Below are 18,289 nucleotides of genomic sequence, written 5' to 3'. Positions count from 1 at the left end.
CCAGATTCGTGATGTCAATGTCAAGACTCTTCTGCAAATGCCAAGCTATGGCCAGGCAATGCCTGAGGAAGTCACGGCAGACATTGTTTTTAGGGAGAAATTCTCACTTATTAGGAGCCAGGCACAGTGCCAGGGACTTTACATGGTGTAGCAATCAGGATTGTAGAAAGAAACAGATGGCAAACTCAAACAGGGATAATTGAGGAAAATTTAATAAAGAGATATTTACAAAGATGTGTGCAGGGTTATTTTAGAGAAAGGAGAAAGAGATGTTACAGTGTATCAGGACTAGCAACACTGGGGAGCCTGCTCCCTTAGAGCCTCAAAGGAGGGCACCCCTAGGAGGACTCAGAGAGAGAAGGGACTACACTCAACCCAAACTGCGACCCTCAATGCACTTATGCAATTCGCCCATAGGGAACAAGGAGGGAGAGAACTCGGGAAATAAACACCCTGACCTCACTCTCCTTTCTTCTGGTGCTTCTATTCACCAAGCCAAGTCAGGAGGCAGAGGGCGAGTTTGCCCATTAATTTAGTCGATAAACATCACTCTATAGTGCACAGAAGTGTACAGAAAATGGGAGAGTGGATTTGGAGGGCAAATGAAGAATAGCCAACATAACCTCTTCTTCACCCCTCACCACATCCTAATAGGAAACAACACATCATTAACATCTGCAATTTATGGTTAAGAAATTAAGGTTCAGAAGGTCAAGGAGCTTTTGCAAGCACACACAGGTAATGTGACAGCACCAAGATCGAAACCTAGATCTTCTCAGTCCAAAGTTTGGTTTCTTTTTACAGGATAGAGTCTAAGGGTCGAAGGCAGGGATGCACATTAAAAGCATAAGGAAGCAGGGAAAAAACATGAAGGAGGAAAGAAAGTAGCTGACACCTATTGAGCATTGGCTGTGACCCAGGCATTGTTCTAAGCTTTTTAACTGTGTAGAATTCATCAATCCTCTCATTGGCTGTATGATTTAGGTATTGTTCTCCCCATTTCACAAAGGATGAAGCAAAGTCTTAGGAAGACTTAGTGAGATATCAGGGACAGGAAGTAGTAGAACTATACAGAACTATACAGTTCTGTATATATATATACTATATATATATATAGTAGAACTATACAGATTCTGGTCTCACACTTTTAGCAATTAACTTATAGAAAATGTGAGAAGAAAACAAAACAAAGATGGGAGAAGTATGAGTGTTGGGCACTATTGCCTAGAACAGTCAGGTGTCCTAAATGCTTTTTCTTAATATAGGTAAATCACTTCTTCCTTTTTGTTTCTTTTCTACTCATTTTGCTATTTATGTGTTATAATGCCAGTGGCAGTGGTGGTGGCAGGAAAAAAAATATAAAACTCCATTCAGCGCTTCTCATTATTTCAGGGTCACCTATGCAAACCTGAGAGACTCTGAAAGCAGAGTTTACCATATTCCCTTTTAAATTTACTCCTCGTTTACATGCTCTCAATTAATGGCACAACCTACTTTTTTTGTTATCTGTAAAGACTTTGGTACTTCCCCACACTCTTGCTATTATGATTTACTAGATTCCTCTTTAATCTTACAAAGTCACTCTAGATCATTCTAAAAGCACTGTATCTCTTCTTGGAATATTCACTGCACACCTTTAAAATCACGGATTGATTCCACACATTATACATATACATATTATATATTAAAATATATAAATGTATATATATTTTATATATATATGTATAAAATCTTCTGTCAGATACCATATCCTTTGCAGTTTGCTTTCCAGTCCCCTATGTTTGGTATATAGTAGTACCTCAATAAATGGCTCTTCAATAACCAAGTGGAAATTGGGCTTCTATAATTTCTCTGCTTGAATGAAAGCCTTTGACTTGCTATTGAACATACTGAGAAATGGATGCCTCAGATTTTGTAGGCTTTCTTCCCCAGAAAAGGCTAGGTAAGGCTGCGATTGCCTGACTTCCTTTATTGTTTTCTTTTGATATCTCACCTGCTGTAAGCCCTGCTGTTCTTCAAATGTCAGGCTGACTTGGAACCAATCCTTTGATATGCTTTTTCATGGGGTTTGCAGATACTAAGTTAGGTGCATTTTTATTCTCTTTGTTTCTATTTTCATGAACTCTTCTAGAGGACATGGGTCAGAAAGGCCTCAAGGTTAGCTTATGTCTAAATGGTATTTTTCAGGCAACAAGACTATATTTTTATACCCTCCAATGCTTTGGACGCCGAGTCAAATATTTTGGCACTTGTCCCAGTCATGAGTAACAATTCAAACCAGAGTGACTGGCAAAGAATTCTTGAATCAAAGGTACCAAAGTAGAGTTTCTTTAAGGTCACTGAACACAAGGCACAATCTTTTAGCTTCCAAAGGAGGTGTGCACAGTGTGTTCTGAAGAAAGAAGCATGCAGGCTACATTCTTCAGGTTTGAATGCTACTGACAATGTCTACTGCCTCAGAGGCAGATGGATTCTAAACCTCTCTCCCCCTCTCTCTTCTCTATTATCTTTCAGCCAGCCATCTTGCTGAGAGAAGACCTCAACCTGGGCCGCTGTGCATGGTCTGGAAGCTGTAGCATTCCTGTTTAGTGGATCACATTCCCTGCATGGCAGCCTCTCTCCCACTGAACTGACATTCCGCCCCCAATGTCATCTGTGATATCAGCATCTGTAGCAGCTGCTGCTTCTTCCGGCTGAGAAATCTCAATGTTTGCCTTGAAAATGTCAACCCTTCACCTCTCTCAACATTCAGACTCACTCATCAGTTCATTTCCAGCTGCCCTTAAAAGTATTCAGAATAAATGATGCACAAAGGACAGTTTAAACACAGCAAAGCAGTTGTAGGCAAGTCATCTCCAGTTCAGCAGGCTGGTCTTCCTTAACCACAAGTATCACATTTTCATTTAAATGCATTTCTGGCACAGGAGCCCTTGGCTATGTATCTGCTTTGGCAATTGGAGAACACTTGGCAGCTACCAAGCACAATGGGGAGAAACATCCCGAGAAAGAGTGGGTGAAGAGGGCATTCAGTGGTAGGTTATCCTGAATTGTCTTTCCTTTGTTTTTCATCCATACTGCCCCATCGTCAAGTTGGAATTTACCTTGAAAAAGTTAGTAATTTGTTTCTTCCCTGCTGACAGAAATTTCATTGTTGATCTCCAGGGCATCCTTGTGCCATGACCACATTAGGTCTTACTCAAGGTTCTCAAGTTTATATTTTAATATTGAAAGTTAGAATATGATAGGACCAATGGAAGAGTTTATCATAAAAAAGAAACGGAAAGATACATCCATCTGAATGCAGAGTTCCAAAGAATAGCAAGGAAAGAAAAGAAACACTTCCTAAGGGATCAATGCAAAGAAATAGAGGAAAACAACAGTATGTGAAGGAGTAGAGATCTTTACAAGGAAATTAGAGACACCCAGGGAACACTTCATGCAAAGATGGGCACAATAAAGGACAAAAACAGCATGGACATAAGAGAAGCAGAAGACATTAAGAAGAGGTGGAAAAAATACACAGAAAACAATTACAAAAAATATCTTTAGGAACCAGATAACCACGATGGTGTGGTCACTCATCTACACAGAAAACCTAGAGTGCAAAGTCAAGTGGGCCTTAGGAAGCATCACTACAAACAAAGCAGGTGGAGGTGACAGAATTCCAGCTGAGCTATTACAAATACTAAAAGATGCTGCTTTTAAAGTGTTGCACTCAATGTCCCAGAAAATTTGGAAAACTCAGCAGTGGTCACAGGACTGGAAAAGATCAATTTTCCTTCTAATCCCAAAGAAAGGCAATGCCAAAGAATGTTCAAACTACACACAATTGTGCTCATTTCACACGGTAGCAAAGTAATGCTCAAAGTTCTTCAAGCAAGTCTTAAACAGTATGTGAGCTGAGAAGTTCCAAAGCTGGATTTAGAAAAGGCAGAGGAACCAGATATCGAATTGCCAACAACCGTTGGATTATAGAAAAAGCAAGAGAATTCCAGAAAAACATCTACTTCTGCTTCATTGACTATGCTAAAGCCTTAGACTGTGTGGATCACAACAAACTGTGGAAAATTCTTAAAGAGATGGGAATATCAAACCACCTTACTTTCCTCCAGAGAAACCTGTATGCAGGTCAAGAAGCAATAGTTAGAACGAGACATGGTACAATGGACTGGTTCCAAATTGGGAAAGAAGTAGGCCAAGGCTGTATATTCTCACCCTGCTTATTTAACTTGCATGCAGAGTAACTTATGTGAAATGCTGGGCTGGATGAAGCACAAGCTGGAATCAAGATTGCCAGGAGAAATATCAATAACCTCAAATATGCAGATGACACGACCCTATTCAGTTCACTTCAGTTGCTCCGTCTTGTCCGACTCTTTGTGACCCCATGGACTGCAGCATGCCAGGGTTCCCTGTCCATCACCAACTCTCAGAGTTTACTCAAACTCATGTCCATTGAGTCGGTGATGCCATCCAACAATTTCATGCTTTGCTGTCCCCTTATCCTCCCACTTTCAATCTTTCCCAGCATCAGGGTCTTTTTGAATGAGTCAGTTCTTCCCATCAGGTGGGCAAAGTATTGGAGTTTCAGCTTCAACATCAGTTCTTCCAATGAATATTCAGGAGTGTTTTCCTTTAGGTTTGACTGGTTGGATCTCCTTGCAGTCCAAAAGACTCTCAAGCGTCTTTTCCAACACCACAGTTCAAAATCATCAATCCTTTGGCGCTCAGCTTTCTTTACAGTTCAACTCATTTACATACATGACTGCTGGAAAAATCGTAGCTTTGACTAGATGGGCCTTTGTTGGAAAAGTAATGTCTCTGTTTTTTAATATGCTGTCTAGGTGGGTCATAGCTTTTCTTCCAAGTAGCAAGTGTCTTTTAATTTCATGGCTGCACTTACCATCTTCAGTCATTTTTTAGTTCCCCAAAATAAACTCTCTCACTGTTTCCATTGTTTCTCTATCTATTTGTCATGAAGTGATGGGACCCGGTGCCATGATCTTAGTTTTATGAACGTTGAGTTTTAAGCCAACTTTTTCACTCTCTTCTTTCACTTTCATCAAGAGGCTCTTTAGTTCTTCTTTGCTTTCTGCCATAAGGGTGGTGTCATCTGCGTATCTGAGGTTATTGATATTTCTCCTGGCAATCTTGATTCCAGCTTGTGATTCATCCAGCTCAGCATTTCACATGATGTACTCTGCATATAAGTTAAATAAGCTGGGTGATAATATACAGCCTTGACATATTCCTTTCCCAGTTTTGAACCAGTCTGTTGTTCCATGTCTAGTTCTAACTGTTGCTTCTTGACCTGCATACAGATTAATCAGGAGGCAGGTCAGGTGGTCTTATATTCCAATCTCTTGAAGAATTTTCCACAGTCTGTTGTGATCCACACTGTTGAAGTCTTTGGCCTAGTCGATAAAGCAGAAGTAGATGTTTTTCTGGAACTCTCTTCCTTTTTCTATGATTCAACGGATGTTGGCAATTTGATCTCTGGTTCTTCTGCCTTTTCTAAGTCTAGATTGAACATCTGGAATTTCATGGTTCACATACTGTTGAAGCTTAGCTTGGAGAATTTTGAGCATTAGTTTCTTGTGTGTGAGATGAGTGCAGTTGTGTGGTAGTTTGAACATTCTTTGGCTTTGCCTTTCTTTGGGATTGGAATGAAAACTGGCCTCTTCCAGTCCTGTGGCCACTGCTGAGTTTTCCAAATTTGCTAGCATATTGAGTGCACACCTTAACAGCATCATCTTTTAAGGTTTGAAATATCCCAACTGGAATTCCATCACCTCCACTAGCTTTGTTCTTAGTGATGCTTCCTAAGGCCTATTAGACTTCACATTCCAGGATGTCTGGCTCTAGATGTGTGATCATACCATGGTGGTTATCTGGGTCATAAAGATCATTTTGTATAGATCATTGTGTAATCTTGCCACCTCTTCTTAATATCTTCTGCATCTGTTAGGTCCACACCATTTCTGTCCTTTATTGAGCCCATCTTTGCATGAAATATTCCCTTGGTATCTCTAATTTCCTTGAAGAGATCTCTAGTCATTCCCATTCTGCTTTTTCCCTCTATTTCTTTGCACTGATCACTTAGGAAATCTTTCTTATCTCTCCTTGCTCATCTTTGGAACTCTGCATTCAAATGGGTATATCTTTCCTTTTCTCCTTTGCTTTTGATTCTCTTCTTTTCTCAGCTATTTGTAAGGCCTCCTCAGACAACCGTTTTGCCTTTTTGCATTTCTTTTCCATGGGGATGGTCTTGATCCCTGTCTCCTGTTCAATGTCACGAACCTCTCTCCATAGTTCTTCAGGCACTCTGTCTATCAGATCTAATCCCTTGAATCTATTTGTTATTTCCACTGTATAATCATAAGGGATTTGATTTAGGTCATACCTGAATGTTATAATGGTTTTCCCTACTTTCTTCAATTTAAATCTCAATCTGGCAATAAGGAGTTCATGATCTGAGCCACAGTCAGCTCCCGGTCTTGTTTTTGCATACTGCATAGAGCTTTTCCATCTTGGCTGCAAAGAATATAATCAACCTGATTTTGGTGTTGACCATCTGGTGATGTTCATGTGTAGAGTCTTATCTTGTGTTGTTGGAAGAGGGTATTTCCTATGACCAGTGTGTTCTCTTGGCAAAATTCTGTTAGCCTTTGCCCTGCTTCATTTTGTACTCCAAGGCCTAATTTGCCTGTTACTCCTGGTATATTGACTTCCTACTTTTGCATTCCAGTCCCCTGTGATGAAAAGGGCATCTTTTTTGGGTGTTAGTTCTAAAAGGTCTGTAGGTGTTCATAGAACTGTTCAACTTCAGCTTCTTCAGCATTACTGGTTAGGGCAGAGACTTATATTTTTGTGATATTGAATGGTTTGCTTTGGAAACGAACAGAGATCATTCTGTAGTTTTTAAGATTGCACCCAAGTACTGCATTTCAGACTCTTGTTGACCATGAGGGCTACTCTATTTCTTCTGAGGGATTCTTGCCCACAGTAGTAGATATAATGGTCATCTGAGTGAAATTCGCCCATTCCTGTTCAGGAGCAGTGACCCCACAAGACACTGACCCAGACTTTCCCGTGAGTGTCCCGGAGTCTCCAGCGGAGCTGTGCGTCAGTGGTTGCTTATTGCAGGGTCAGGGGCACTGCATGCAGCAATGCCCGCGTGGGGCCTTTTGGAGGAGGTCGCCATTATCGTCATTACCTCCACCATTGCTCATTGACACAGAACAAGTGGCAGAACTGGCATTTCAGTTGAGGCTGTAGCAGAGACCACACTCTTGATGATGATGCAGCTTTGCTCCCCATCTGCAACAAGCACCCAGATCCAGTGTATTGGATCTGAGGGATTTTCCAAGCAGGAATACTGGAGTAGATGGTTGTTTCCTCCTTCAGGAGATCTTTCTGACTCAGGCATTGAACTCACATCTGCTGCGTTGGCAGGCAGATTTTTTCACCACTGAGCCACCTGGGAAGCCCTAAAGAATCTGAACGGGTGCTGTTAGTTAAGAAAGGGTCCCAGCTTTCTTTCTTTCTTTCTTTCTTTCTTTTTTACTGTGTGTTAATCTCATTTTAAAAACACAGCCATCTAAAAATTGGTATCATCTTGCTTTTCACAATTTTAACCAAGGGTGGAAAATGCCACGAAGAACTGCCAAGGAAACCAGGGAGTCAAGTGAAGGCATGGGGAGAGGGCCGCCGGGCTGCCTGCCATCACTCCACACCTGCAGAACCATTTCAGCAAGCGCTTGGGGCACCTGATCTCTAATCAAGGCACTGACTCAGACACTCCAGCCAGCAGGGACTCTGCAATCACCAGAGGAGGGACTTTGATCAACTCCCTCTAGTGTAAAGTGACTTTAAGTCCTCTGGTCTACTTTCTGTCCCTCCAGACAGGCCCTCTTAATAGATAAAGAGCACATTTTAAAGGGTACCAAAGTATGGAGGCTGATATCTGGAAAAGGCAACTTGTTATAAATCTCAAAGGCACACTCAGAGGTGCACCCTGCACTCCTCTGCTTCAGTCAAAACAAAAGACCAAGTCCAAGGAGTCAGGAAGGCTTACACGGTATCAAAATTTAGCATCTGCAGTCAAAAATTCACGCCTGAACTACTCGAAAGTCAAGAAGGTATGCCTAACACAGCACCAATCACCTGGTCCTTGTCATCTCACCCCAAGCTTTCAAGACGGGGAGATGTACTTTAAAATCTCAATATCAAAGAAAGAAAACCCCAATGTTAAAAGTACATTAATTAATAACTCCACCACCATCTGAACCACTGGGCGAGGATCAGATCTTATGACCACATCTCTGCGGGGCATAGAATATTTTGTATGTTGTAAAACATGGTAAAAGGTACAGTGGCATTTAAAAATAAAACCATGGGAATGGACAGTAAAAGGCCCATTGTAATAATTGACCTGACTTCCATGGGTGGGAGGGACTTTTGCTGAATAATATGGGAGGGAGATGAAGATTTGGACCTGGGGTCTTGGCTCTCTGGCACAGTAAGTCCTTGGCCTCAGGAGCAGGTGATAACAGGCCCACAGAAAAGTCTTGGTGATCACATCTTTCCTGCTTTTTTGCTGACCTGAAATGGAACCTGTAGGATGTTGGGGGTCTCTTCTATGAGACCCAGTGTTTTCCTTTTTGTCAAGATTGTAAGCATTCATGGTCAAACTCAAATGTCAGCTCCCTCAATCATTTCACCTGAGACTCTTACCCCAATACTAACTACAGCTGACTGTATTCCTATAGCACTTCACTCATTCTTTAATTTTGACACCATACACTAATGTGTGTGTTCAGTCACTCAGTCACGTCTGACTATTTGTGACCCCATGGAATGTAACCTGCCAGGTTCCTCTGTCTATGGGATTTTCCAGGCAAGAATACTGGAGTGGGGTGCCATATCCTACTCCAGTGGATCTTCTCAACCCAGGGATCGAACCTGCATCTCCTGTGTCTCCTGTATTGGCAAGTGGGTTCTTTACCACTAGCACCACCTGGGAAGCCCTCCAGACTTTAATACATGCATTTCTTTATGTCTCTTTCTTTCTTACTAGGATGAGACCATGTAGTGGTCACATTTACATTCTCAGAATCTACAGTGAGATCTCAATCAATAAATACTGATGTTTTAAATTAATTGTATCTAAATAAAATACTTGATACTGGGTTTTAGTATAAATCTGGAAAAAAAATTTAAGGAACTTTACATAGCTGATTATTCTTGGGTTACAAAATATACAACATATTCACTGGGCTTATGTAATATATATTTGGTACCAAAGTTTGAGCAGGTGTGAAGATTAAGGAGAAAGCAAAAACTTCAACTCTTGATCTAAAAGGAGTCTTGGGGGAAAATGTTTTACCTTCTGATAAAAGTGTATTCTTAATACACCTGAAAACTTTATTAAAAGTCATTCCATTCTCCTTTTCCAAATACCATTCTGGTTACCAACTGACACTGCTGTCTCTTGCAGTTTAAAGAGGATTATCTGTCCTTGCTGTGCTGCTATGAAAGGGCAGAGTATATGCCTTAATGTTGGTCTCTCTTCTCCAACATAGCCCCCAAGGGCATATACTGGGTCATGATCTTTTCTTCTCCATGTTGCTGGTATGCCTTGGGCTCACACAGCACAGGAGTAGTTAACTGTCACTCCAGTTACCCATTATTATGTCCTCACATAGAAACATTAGTGAGTCCTCCCAAGGGAACAGATAATGAAGAAAACTAGCGGTGCCTGCTCCCTGAAGAGAAGATTTAGTTTTTGCTTGAGGATGTAATTGACAGTTACCCTATACTGGCCAGCGATGGGCTCTCACCCTTCTCTCTTTTCCTCATTTTCCACATCCATTCCATTAGCAAGACAATTCAGCAAAACCTTCAAAATACATCTTAAACCTGATCACTTTTTAACTACTTTCATCCTAGCTTATCTTTGCCTGAGCTTATATTTGCTATACAACAACTTTTATGGCTTTCACTCTTGACCTGTCTTCTCCAATGCCAGCCAAAGTGACAACTTGAAATGGAAATCAAATCATGTCACTCCTCTGTTTTCAACTTTTCTTGGCTTTTATCACACTTAGAATAAAACCCAAAGTCACTACCACAGCTCCATGTGATTTGACCTGGCGGTTCCTTCCAAGACCACTATACCACTTGCTCCCAGCACTGAAGATACACTGGCTTCTCTGGTGTGCCCTGAACACGTCAACCACATCTTATTCTAGGGCCTTTGCACTCGACCTCCAGGCCTTCTGCCTGGAATGCTGCTTCCCCACACATTCAATTGATATTCATTTTTGTTTAATTCATCATCCTGCTGGAAACTATCTTTTCTAAAAACACTCTACCACAGTCACACTCTGTTCCCTTACCCACTCATCTCTCTTCACGGTACTTTGATTTATTTGTTTATTGCCTATCTTCTACAGAATGTTAAGTTCACTGAGATCAAAGACTATTCTGTTCATCACTTTATCCCTAGAAGTTAGATATGGCATACAATAGTCAGTAAATATCTGTTGAGTGAATAAAATTTAATTTAGTTCTAGACCTAAGACATGAGTTATATAAAGCATCCCTGTTCAGCACTGTGAAATGTTGAATGGCTCAAATTCAATTAACATTTCTTTCAACTTCTTTTCAATTTCAATAACCTTTTAAGAAAATTCATGAAAATGTTAATTTCTTTATTGTTGACAAATGTTACCAATATAGAACAAAGACAATCTGGAGATGGATTTAGGGACATAGCAATGGGGATACAGGAACTGAGAAAGAGAAAGACAGAATCTGAAAATAGGGTTTTTCTTGTTTTCAACAAATTAAAATGTGAATGCTATATTGATCCACTTTGCATATCAAAATGCACTGAAATCAGGATGACCCACATGAATGATAGGATTATGCATTTAGGCCTTATCTGGAAGTCAGTAGTTTGAGGTAATGCTTTAGACTTCTGGCTCTGACAAGGTTTGCCAAATTGCAATTCTTTTAGAAAATACTATCTGATCCTGAGCATCTGGGAGAGACTGATAGAAGTTGGAATGCTAAGAATAGAAGGAGTTCATTGCATTCTTTGTGGGTTGCCCTTGAGGTGTGCTGGAAGTTAGAGGCCCTCTATGTCTTTTACTTTGAATACTTGATTACATTTAAACCCCCTGTGAGAGGATTTGTTTAAAAGTAATGTCTACTGATAAAGCCTAAATTCAAATAGCTCAAATCATTATTTTGAATGACTCAATTGCATGAATGGTCATTGATTTCTCGAAGGAAGCTAATTGGTATGCTTATCATGTCATATACTTTGTGTTATCTCTTGTAAAAGCACAGCTTATATATAGGTTGGCAGTGTCCCATTGTTCTGTCGCCAGCAGTGGCACTGACAGTCGTTCAGCAATTGTTTGAAAAACCGCAGGATACATTTTGCAATGCAGATTTGATAATGGGCTGTAATCACTCACTACTGGATAAATAGAGCTATATGATTCTGGAGCAATGACAGAGTTTACATGGCATCTATTCAGATTCCTTCACTTCAGTTATAAGAAACTAGTCTGCAAGCCGGGCAACAAACACCCATGTTCATCAACAAATGAGCTGGCAGGAAAGGTCACAGTGGAACATGGTCTTCTGACTGCTAGCCCAAGGGTCTTTTCTGGGGGAGGGGAGGGAGCTTTATTATAAGATTTATGTGTAGTAGGCGGAATTTTGGCCCCGATGACCTTAACACTCTGGTATTATAACTATAAATATCTTTTCTTATTAATACATGAGGAAAAGGATGTTAAGTAACTTTTCAGATGTAAATTTACTAATCATATGACATTAACATAGGGATATCACTCTGGATTATCCAGTTGTACTCAGTACAGTCACAGGAGCCTTTATAAAGAATAGAGAGGTCAGAGAGATTAGAAGCCCAAGAAGGATCATATGTGACATTGATGGCTGGGAGATGGAGGGGTCATGAGCAGATAAATGTCGCAGCCACTTGAAGTCTCAGCCAACAGTCAGCAAGTAAATAGTAACCTCAGTCCCATGATTATGTGGAACTAAATTCAACCAACAGCACAAATGAGCCTGGAAGTAGATTTTTTCCCATACAATTCCATGAGGCTGGAACTTTTATTATCCTGCTATATGGAGACTACTGAGGCACTGAGAAAAGTTAGGTTGCCCAAGGTCCCAGAGGTGATAAGTGGCAGAGCTGTGGTTCAGTGTCTGTCCCACTCACTGCCTGTCATCAGCTCTGACTGATGGAGACAATCAGACCTCAGAAGATGACTAAACAGCTAGAGAAACCTGGAACTGCTGCTGCACCCAGCTACAAATAAACCTCAACAAACATCACTGCTTTCTGATATATCCTTTTCTGTCCAGGGCAGCTTCTGTGGGTGAGTCTAGATTCTCAGCAGACTTTGTAATCATAGCTTATCCTAAGTCTCCCCTCTTCCTCCTCAGGGCTGAATTCAGTCATGGAGCACTGGTGAGAGAGTGGGGAAATGCAACTTCTAGGATCTTGTTGTTTTTCTTTCTTTCAAGTTAGGCATACCCAGATTCCAAAGTTCTCTGCCTTACCCGGCTCTCGTCTCTGACAATCAAGGCTCTGTTTTGAGAAACAGCTTGCCTGAAAGAATCATATCCAAAACAAGATCCTTTTCACTAGAAGGATCTGTGACCTGGGCGGCTAAATGGGGAGAGCAGGGTAACAACTGTTTGTTTTACTTGCCGGGGTCCCTGATTTGGAGCAGTTTTGAATTTCCTGGCTCAGCTGCACCACTGTGGGCAGATGTCTGGAGTTCCTGTGCTCCGTGGAGGTGAAGCTAGCAAACAACCTCCTCGGAGGCTTCTCTTTTTCACCTAGCTGATGGACAAGAGGCTGTGAACTATAATATATCAATACTAAATAGTCATGCTTGTATGAGTTGAAACTGTGCCAAACAGCTGCCTCCTTTAGCAGCGGGAGAGGAGCCGCCTCTTTGGTTGGATAGAGAGGCGTGCCAGAACAGTTAACAGAAACCAGGAAGAAATTCCAATTTATGTTGTTGCAAAAAGAGGAGAGAACCAAGGAAACTGAACTTTCAGTGAAGTCTGATAATTAAACACAGGAGTGCTGACAGGGTAGTTGAACACAACAGATAAATAACTACTTTCCTATAATTATAAGCCAGGATGGTAACTTATTAGACAAGCTGGTTCACTTGGTATTTTCAAGTCTGACATTTCTATTCTAGGGGATGTTGGGATCTGGGCTAACAGATTTCTTTCTTTTTTTCCACTCACTTCCCTTTTCCCACTTCCCACTGCTTGCTGAAAATGACATGTGATTTTTAAGGTGCCACTTTCAGCATGTTCTGTATGTACCCCCGAATCTCACAGTGCACCTCAAAGCCCACTGCAGCTAGAACAGTGGCTGAGATGGCATCTGTTTTAGCAAACATTGTAAAATATTATTTTAAAAAGGTTAGGTTGTTCCCTAATATAAAAACATGGTACAAATTACATATTTTATTTGTAGGCAGTTTTCATGGGTCATAGACTGCCAAAGCCTTTAACAAATCATCTCCTAGGTTAAACACTTCATTTCGCAAAGAAGAAACAGAGGCAGAGTCCTTTTCTCAGATGCACCATTTTCACTAGAAACAAAACAGATACCTAAGTCCAGGGAACAAAACCATCCTCTTTCATGAAGAAAAATGATACAGAGCCACCCAATTTTCCTGCTCTCTTTGAGAATAGTGTTAGAATACTTTTAACAGCTGACTTTACATAATAGAATAAAGAGTTTGCCCTTTTCTATGTGGTGTGTAGACTGGATGGGTGCCATGGGCTTTAGGCAAAGATGAGAATGAATGCTTTTGCTGTGCTGGTCTCATAATGAAACCACCCCAGAAAAAACTAAGAGATACCCCTGTGGGCCTCTAGTGATCCACATGGTTTAGATTTTCTTTTATTGACCCCCAAGCCCCTTGTTTTCTTTCCTGCTTCTTAATTCACAAAAGCAGTATCCTCATTTATTAATTTCTGTGGGGGAATCAACTCCCAGTTCCCGTCCTGCGGCCTGGCAGGGAGATATTTCCCAGCTCTGTTTGAGAAGACTGTCCACCCTGCTTGGCACTTGAACAGGCTGAAATGGAATGTCTTTTGTTGTAAACACCTAATTTGTTCATTTTGAACTGTCTGAGTAACTAGATCAAAGACCAGTGTCAAATGCCCAAAGCAGTGTTTGTCAGCAGTGGACTTTTTTATTCTTCTTGTTCTAAAGCCACTGAAAGGGAAAAAAGACTTGTACTGTATTTCCACAAAAGCGTAGGAAAACTTGCATTGGCAGCCTCTTGCAACACAATGAATACACGCTACTGAGTACAGGCCATTTGTCTCCTGATTACAACAGACCCCAGGGGGACTGGTGTTGGCTTTGAACCCCCATCTCTTTCTGAGAGCCTTCTTGCTGTGACAGCTCCACCACCAGTGCTCACAGCACAGGGCACTGGGGAGTCAGACCTCCTCTCCGCTGTGGGTTTTATTCTGCTCTCTAAATTAAAATAGGGCTTTCTTGTTTGCAGTGTGTTGACTTGTCTTGAAAAAGCATATTTTAAAGCTATTCTCATTTGGAATTCAGGGGCAGCCTCAGTGAATTTTTTTAGTGTGCATGTCAGTTTCACACGCATGACAACAAGGGCTACAGTGTAAGGAAGCAATCAGGGGAAGGGCCTTAAAAAAGGCATCCTTTCTCTCATACGAGAAATGGTGGTAACAGACACAATGGCGATGGTGGATTACTAGCAATGCTGGATCCCATTTGGTCTTGCTGAGTGTTGATTTATAGGACTCACATTATGTTTTTCTCCTTGTAGGATTATCGTTCTGAAATGGAGTAGGATATGTCTCTACTATCCTGAAATTGTAGCTGTATTATTAAGCAGTCTTGAGGGTCACTGGGATGTATTCTCTTTAATTACACTTCTTTTCAGTGATATTTCATAAGACCTGCTCATGCTACTACTGGGAGGTGAAGCTTAGGCTGAAAAGTTCATTTCATCCTCAAAGGCAGTTGCCATCATTCACATTTTTTTTTCTTGTTTAGTTTTATTGTACATTTATTTTAAAGTTAGGTAAACTGTAAAATAGTTGCAAAAGCTTCCTCTACCTTAGATGATCTAAATTTGTTTTATACATTTGCCTCTATCTTTTATTTTGTTCCTGCTCATTTTATTGCCCTGTTTCACAATTATTTTTCTTATATTTTAAAAAAAGCAGCAGCATCAATAAGCTGTCATTTGGGAGTTTCTTTTCCATTATGTTTTCACTGCTGGGAAATGCTGGAACAAAGGCATTCAAAGCGTTACTGAATGGGGATCAACATTCAGGCCTGCTGCTGAGGCTGTAATCAGCCTGTCTAGGATGAAAATGCATGCTTTTCAGCACGGGTTGGAGATTTTTGTACTTATCTTTGGAATGCATGCTTAGCCTATGTACTCAAGTGATGTGTTATTGCCATGTCCTTATGTGTCCCACCACTTTCCTTAATAGAATGGAAGAAATGGAATGTGACCTGTCAAACCTCAGTCAGTATAAAGCAGTCCAATAGATGCTTTTAAAACACAAATAGAGTCCCAGCTCATGTCAGTGTCAATTTCTAAAACACGTTTTTATCAGGGATTTAATTTCTGTCCTGTTCTAGCCAGATATGCACGTGGGGAAGTTATGCCACTTCTGCCAAAGGTTACTAGTGAACAGTTCTTGGTATGTTGGGGGTGGGACTTGGGAACAAACAGCAAAAATGGGATGAACTGAAAAGGTCATGGGCATCCTGGACACTGGAGGAGGCATAGAGACAGCAGAGTGGCTGCCGAGCTCACACCCAACTCCCAGTGTACCGGCCAACCCAGTCAAGAGACACATTGCTTCCAGCACCCAAGAGCATCCTCATGTGCACTTTCCACTCAGCCCACAGGTACTGCTCTTCTGAGTTCTATCCTCATAGATTAGTTTTCCACATTTGCTTTTAAATCACCAAGCAACAGAGTATCACACAGTACATTAGAAAAACAAATAGCAATGCTTTGACAGCTGAGGTCTTATGTACGTGCGCGTTAGTTGTTTAGTCATTTCCGACTCTTTGTGACCCCATGGACTGTAGCCTACCAGGCTCCTCTGTCCATGGGATTTTCCAGGCAAGAGTACTGGAGTGGGTTGCCATTTCCTTCTCCAAGGGATCTTCCTGACCCAGGGACCGAACCCAGGTCTCCCACATCGCAGGCAGGCTCTTTACCATCTAATCCACTAGGGAATCCCCATAGATCAGTTGTCCACATTTGCTTTTAAATCACCAAGCAACAGAATATCACACAGTACATTAGAAAAACAAATAGTACTGCTTTGAGGGTTGAAAAAAGTGAAAGTGAAGGTGAAGTTGATCAGTCGTGTCTGACTCTTTGCAACCCCATGGACTGTAGCCTACCATTCTCCTACATCAGTGGGATTGTCCAGGAAAGAGTACTGGAGTGGGTTGCCATTTCCTTCTCCAGAGGATTTTCCCAACCCAGGGATCAAAACTGGGTCTCCCGCATTGTGAGCAGATGGTTTACCATTTGAGGGTTGAGGTCTTATGTATATTTTATATAATACTTGGATTCATCTGACACTTTAAAATGTAATCCCTGTATTGAAGAATTATTGACAATGGTTCTTCAACTTTCCACCTAAACTAGTTAGTATTGATATTTCTGGAAAAATAGATATTTAGTGCATCTCTACTTTTGTGTTTATATACATTATGTACATAATACATTATGTATGTTATTTATATATGTATATGTTATATATTATGTATATACAATGTTATAAATATGAAGCTATAAACACAAATCTCTGACGTTAAAGGTTTGAAACAGCAAAAAGCCTATAAGTGTCTAAAATGGCAGTTTCATAGGAGAATAGCACCTCTTCTAACCTCTGGATTAGCCAAAGTTCTCATTCTCTCTGTCATAACACAGAGATTGAAGCCCATTGCACTCTACAAGCAACTGGACACAGAGCTGTTCTCAGATAGGTCTGTTCCTTTGCCTCACTTATCAAATGGGTGACTATCAAGCATTTATTCTGTTTATATCAAACAAGTTTTGCTTCCTACTGTTACTATTTAATAATATTATGCCAAGTGGCCAAATATGTACGTGAAGAAAAGAATATTGAGTTTCTATGGAAAGAAATTTAAAAGTGAAGAAAGACTTGATAAAATTGATTTGTTAGAAATAACAACCAAAAAAGCTGATATCAAATTAGATGAGCTACACAATTGTTAAAAAAAAGAAGAAGGAAAGTTCTGTTTAATATTTTGCCCTCTAAAGAAACTAACCTGGAAGTCAAAGCTGATACATTACGGAAGCTGTCTATTTTTGTTTCTTAAATAGGTACTTCCATGGTACTTTCAATGAGTCAAGCACTGTTCCAAGTGTTTTAGAAATTTTAACCTACTTAAATCTCCTAATTACTCTGTGTTATAAGTGATATTATCCCATTTGACGTGGCATACGAGGCAACTAAGGCACAGAGAGCCTATGCCATCATCACACAGCTAGCAATGAGCAAAGTTGATACTCGGAACCCAGGCAGCTTCATTCAGAGTCCATTCTTCTTCCACTGTGCTACCCCACCTCTCTTTGTCCATAATAGTCTATACCACTGTCCAAATGGCACAGCTCTGTGCAGGGGGAAAGAACCAAAAGGCCTTAGTCCTTCACTGAAGGACTAATTCATGTTTTGGTTAAGCTAAAATGCTTACATTATTTGGGTTTCTTTCTTTCTGAATATCAGCTTTACCCTATTTTTATTTACTGACCTGATTTTATTGGACAATGGACTTCTACTCCATAAACAATAGATCAACATATTCATTTCCCATCAAGTTTTAAGACAGCTCAGCTGTTTACTGGATTTGTTAGCAAGGTCAAGGTTATCTGTAAAATAACAAAAGTTGGACCAGGTGATTTATCAGACCCTTTTTAACACTAATGCTTTGTGGTCACATATGTTTAGCCTCTGAATGGCTTTGTTCGCTTTACTTTGTTTTATGAATGCAGATGTACATACCCTTGACCTCATCCATCCATTTCAAAATTGAAAAAGAGAGAGAAGGTACTTAAACCCAAACCATCTCCACTTTTGGCTAAAGAACTGCTGAGAAGTCATTTTCTTATATGAAGCAACAAAATTTCTCCTCTATTTTTGTTCATATTATTTTTCTTCATTAAGAAGT

General features: G+C 40.5%; 1 long non-coding RNA gene across 2 annotated transcripts in view; it reads left to right on the top strand.

The window, feature by feature from the left end:
* LOC110127776 (uncharacterized) overlaps positions 1–5,091 on the top strand; it is a 35,573-nt gene extending 30,482 nt beyond the window's left edge. For both annotated transcript variants that reach the window (XR_002310926.2, XR_002310927.2), the window contains one exon: positions 2,515–5,091. This is a non-coding gene — a long non-coding RNA (uncharacterized lncRNA). The remainder of the gene's footprint in view (positions 1–2,514) is intronic.
* The last annotated feature ends 13,198 nt before the right edge of the window (positions 5,092–18,289 follow it).

The sequence above is a fragment of the Odocoileus virginianus genome, chromosome 3 (genome assembly GCF_023699985.2).
Source record: "Odocoileus virginianus isolate 20LAN1187 ecotype Illinois chromosome 3, Ovbor_1.2, whole genome shotgun sequence".
NCBI classification, from domain to species: domain Eukaryota; kingdom Metazoa; phylum Chordata; class Mammalia; order Artiodactyla; family Cervidae; genus Odocoileus; species Odocoileus virginianus.
This window is presented reverse-complemented; position numbering and strand designations above follow the sequence as displayed.